Below are 5,427 nucleotides of genomic sequence, written 5' to 3' on the forward strand. Positions count from 1 at the left end.
TATGAGCTTTAAGCGAAAAAAATTGACCCAAAATTGACTTTTGGATAAACGGACCTATTATGCCCTATTTTTAACTGATTAAAACTAATTCACAACTTATGACTATGTTTCCTCTAATTTTGCAAATTTTTAAAGTCGCCACCTAATTTTAGGAAATATTAGGCAACCATTTGTAAAATAAATTCTCTTTTTTAGTCTTTGAAACCTGTGAGATTTTAGATAAGGATTTTATTTACCCCGAGAGAAAGGTGTTAAACATCCCTCAGAGCCTATTCAAAGATAGTCTTTAAACTTAGCTTAATTGACACTAGAAAGGATTATTTAATTATTTATTATTCACCTATTTCTAAAGAACTGCGAAAAAAAAACTAATTTTCTAAGGTAATTTGTACGAAACGGTTCTTTTTTTTAAAAAAAAAAGTGATTATGTAAATAAATGTATGTACGTATGTATTTTTATAAGGACGATGTGTGTATATATTATGTACTCATAGAAGAAGCAATTAGTGGTGAATATACATGAGATATGGAAAAGTACATATTTTTCGATATACATCGTAAATCAAAATAGTGTATATATATATATATATGAGAAAATAGTATATGCACGTATATATCACGTCTAAACATGGTAGATAGCGTACATAAAGTGATGATTTATGACATGAGAGTGATGTGTGTATAAATGCAAAATGACTAAATGTATTTAAAGAAAGTAGTATGTATATATATAAATATAATAGTAGTAATATACGTGTATATAAAAAAGAAGGAAGTTCTGCAAAATGTATTGGGGCCAAGACCCAGATCTTTTTTTTTTTTTTTTTTTTGAAACATGCCTATGTTAGTAGTAAAACCATTTGGATTTTTTTTTTAATGTCAAAACAAGCTCGTCCCTGCACCTTTATTTGTCCCTGAACTAACCAAAAAAAGACATTGTTTCATTACCTATTTTGAAAAGAATTCAGTTTACCTCTCTGGAAAAGAACCATTTTTTATCCTAAAAGGGTAGAAATTGTAGTGATTAAGTTTGCTAAAGCCCACCTGGAAAGTTCTAAACAAAATTGAGTCACAAACAAAACATATCAACACAAAAGACTCAAAAGGCGAGTGTTAGTTCAAAAAATACAACAAATACGATAATACGGCTAGACCGAAAGAAGAGAGAAGAGACTGGATCTCTTTCAAGAATCCAACATCAAACTTGAAGACTCTGACGCAAGTAGTAGAGACTCGAGAGGAATGGAATGGACAGACGCGGCTTGTAGTTCAGTCCAATTGGGCTGCTCGTGGAGTTTTGCTAATAAACTCCCAAGGTGCTCCGAGTATTCCATGTAAAAAAAAAAAAAAAAAAGAGGTTTAGGATTAGCATCATCTAGCAACCAAGTAGGTTTGGTAGCAGAATCCAATAGCAAAAAAAAACACATGATTCTATAACAAGGTAACATTATTTTATTTGACTTTTAGACAGACTGTCCAAAACGAGCTATGCAACTAAGGATTATTCAAATGTTCGCACAAGTCAGACATATTCAAAGAACTCAACAAAATAAGAAAAGCATTTGATCGTTAGTGTTATCATGGCATAGCAATTTAAGCTCATCAACTACACGAACTTAACATATGTATGTGTTTACAAAGTTTAAGAAGGTAAATCAGTATTACCATAGAATAGCCATTTACGGACAGTACAGAAACTTAACTAGGGAAATAAAAGAATGTTCACTTCCACTCATTGTTAACATGACAGTGCTGATGATCAATCAAATTCTCCCATAAGTTTAACTACATTTTAAGGTAACATAAACCCAATTTTCAAGGGAGACTCAAGAAATTGTTCTAATATAACTGACATTAATCCTAACAGAATACCGTCACTTATTTTCAAGAAAAGGGATAAGTCCAAGTTAAAAGCTTTCCCAAGACTCACAACATAACAACTTTAACTAATTCAAACCTTTTTTTTTCAAGATGAAATAAGAAATACCAACAAACTTTTAATGAACATGCCTTCAATAATTCTTGGATTTTTACCCAACAATAAACTAAGCGTTAATGTAAAAGGAAGCTAAAAAAAAAAAGGAATTTCAGCTGGGCAGAACAAATCACTTCTCAATACTTTTAAACTGATAATTTAAGTTCACAGACAAGAATATTAAGCACACAACAACGAAATCAAACAGCCCCTTTGAACTGAAACCCGAACAACCATGACATATATAGAAACCCAAACAGCCCCTCACAAATCAGGAGACTAAACCAACTACTTTCATGAACAAAGCATGGCTAGAGGACAGTGGTTCCAAGATCTCATGACAGTGATTCATTGCTAGTTAGTATTTAGTCACTTTTTAAAAGAATTTCCACCCACATTTTAGTCCAATTACTTATAACTGTCCTCTAAACTAAGGACAAATCCACCTTACTAATGCTCATTTATCACCCAAGAAAATTCAAGGACATAATGACAGCCACCTATTTCTAAACAGATGAATTTTTCAGAAACACGACATACTGTAATCTTGAAACAAAGCCTTTTTGGAAGATAACATCTAAAAAATATATATATATGGCCTCTGGTATTCTACCAAAGAATAGGAATCTAATTCATAAGAGAGAAAGCAATGTCTGATAATACTTGGAACCACAAAGTCTTTTTAAGTAGTTTACCAAGACAATATATTGCATAGAGTTTTTAACAAATCTATATGCTTGAAATTAACAAACTAGGAGCCAACAATCATGGATGGTTATTTCCTAAGTAGACCGACAAGCAAGCCTAATCTCGACTAACTGCAGGTTATTTCTTTTAATAAAATTGCAGTAAGATCATTCAATAAGGGTATTAAAACATAATTTAAACTAGCAATACGATTATTCCCATAGTCGACAAATTAAGTAGTTATTACTCCTAAGTGTTATTAATCCCTGTTAATGATTTTTACACAGACTTGGGACAAAAAAAAAAACAAAAGCAGCAAAAGATACAAGTGGAACAAGCAACAAGAACCATCAAACAACTACATTTAACGCTGTGATTTTCAAACAAAATAAAAGGCGAGGGTGGCTTACTGAAGGAACGAAATCTCACAACAAGTGGAAAAATGCAGCCAATTACATTCGGACTCCAACATTTGTTGATTTAAGGAGGAATTTCCATATTCAGTTAGGCCTCAAATTCAACAAGAAACGGGTCAGAGAACAGCCTTAAACGCATGACATGAACATATTTGATGTTCTAAACGTTATGTAAGATCAACCTTTCTACCAGTATTAAAGATAAAAATCCAAACAAGCAACCTAGTCGTCCGCATATTCTGCAAGTTAATCGATAGTTCCTTAAAGTATTCTTAGTCCTTATTAACTACCTTTTATACACAGATTAAGAACAGGACAGAACAACAAACAAATTTCAGACAGGGAAAAACAACATACTCGACAAGAGCTATATAATGGCTACATTTTATTTCTACAAAATTAAAGATGAAGTGAATACAAGTGTGATTACCGACCTTCTCCGGGACAGCGAACTGAGGCTAATGTCATCGTCGAGTCTCCGAATTCGCTTCAAGCAGTCCTTGCTCAGGTCTAGAACCGAAAGAGGGGATTTCCACAACCAAAAAAAAAACATAAGTTAGGAATAGTATTTTCTGAAAATTCAAACTTAGTTTTCAGTTGTGAAGATGTTTGTTCAAGAGGTGATTTTCAACACTTGAACTTGTTAACTTAAATGGGATTTTCTACACTTGAAACATGTTTTAAACACAGCCAAGGGGGCTGTATTTATAGGCTGAGATTAAGGGCACTCAACAGCTTCCTTTAGAAGCTTTGAGTTTGAATTTCAAACAAAGAAAGATGAGGGAAACTTATCAGAAAAAAAATGATGAAGAGGGAGTTAATTTCTCACCTTTTGCAGGGGTGATGTGAAGGGATGAGTCCTTTGGAGTAGTCTGAGTCAATCTGTGCCTATACCCATTGAATTGAAGACAGAGTAAGCTTCAACCCGAAGGATCTTCGAATTTTCCCTTTTACATACATCAACAGAGCTGTGACAGCTCTCAAATGCAGAGAAAAAGGTGATAGACAGAGGTGATTTGAGGCAGCGGCGTCAGTGGAGGCGTTTAACCAGCGATCCTAAGTGTGTGGCGGCGGTGAAGTGACGTGATGGGAGAGGGGTGGAGGTGAACGTTGGGGCTGCTGATTTTTGTTGGGGTCTGTTAGGTTTGGTTAGGGAGAAGTTAGGGGTTTTAGTTGGAGGTGTTGGGATCGGGTCGGGTCGGTGGGGAATTGGGCTAGGAATGTTTTGGGCTACTGATTTTGGTTTAGGTATAATACGAGTTGGCCCAAATTGTTAGTAGATGATTTCCTAAATCCTTTTTACTTCAATCAATTAATTAAAATATGCTTCTTTGTCCTAATTAATTCCCAAATATATACACCTATATAAATTACAATACAAGTAATTTAATATACGTATTTAGTTTTAAAAAAAAATAGAGCAAAATATGATTAATACGGTAATAAGTGGGATTAAAGGAAAAATGCTAATGCCAATATTGATATACGAATATCAACATTATTTTTCCGAGTGCTTTTAATTTAAAAAAAAAATGATTTTTAGTCATTTATAATTATAAAATATATTTTTTTGGTAATTTCTAAGAAATGATAAAAAAAAATGTCCTTAACTTTAGAGAAATATATCTCGGAAAATAGCGTAATAATTAGTGAAAATATTCCAAACTCATTTTTGGGGAATTTTCACGACTGAGAAGCATAGTGAAATTAATTAAACAAAAAAGGAGGGTCAAAATTGGGTGTCAACATGACCTTTTCTGAAAATTCACCAATTCCGAGAGGTCCGGATGGTCGTTGATAACTTGTGTGTATATCTGGTTCGGTTCCCAATGTACTCAGATGCATTTTAGGACTTGGGTTGGGAAATTGGAAATAAGGTATCGGAGGTTGACTCGATCAACGAGACCTCCGATGGAAATTCCGAGGCCACGAGCGCGTTCGTAGCATATTTTTGTGTGGGACTGTGTAGGTGGTATATGAGCAGATGGCCTCGGGAGTGGTTCAGGATCTCGTTTGAGACTTAGAAAATTCTGGTGAATTCTGGTAGATTTTGCCTGCATTGGCAGCACCAGTGCTGTCCCAGCGGCACCGCCGTTGCTGTAGGCGGCAAATTATGTTTTGGCCCAGACCGTTGGGGCGATCTATTGGACGCTGTAGCGGAGCTGCCATTGCAGCCCCGTTACCGCCGTGACTGTAACGGGCCTATTAATTCATTAAGTATGTTTTAATTAAGCCCTTAGTCTATCATTTATTACCATTACAAAAATAGAGCTCTTGGGATCTGTTCTTGGAGATTTTCATAGAAGATTCTTGTTGGTAAGTTTCCCTAATAAGCAGAGATTCGTCCTT

General features: G+C 34.6%; 1 long non-coding RNA gene across 1 annotated transcript; it reads right to left on the reverse strand.

Moving 5' to 3' along the window:
* Positions 1-1,009: 1,009 nt before the first annotated feature.
* Positions 1,010-4,213, reverse strand: LOC132606170 (uncharacterized). Its single transcript, XR_009569626.1, has 2 exons — positions 3,908-4,213; positions 1,010-3,588 (listed from the first exon to the last, which is right to left on the reverse strand). It is a non-coding gene; the product is annotated as an uncharacterized LOC132606170 (long non-coding RNA).
* Between the last annotated feature and the right edge of the window lie 1,214 nt (positions 4,214-5,427).

This window comes from Lycium barbarum, chromosome 8, assembly GCF_019175385.1.
Source record: "Lycium barbarum isolate Lr01 chromosome 8, ASM1917538v2, whole genome shotgun sequence".
Lineage (NCBI taxonomy): Eukaryota > Viridiplantae > Streptophyta > Magnoliopsida > Solanales > Solanaceae > Lycium > Lycium barbarum.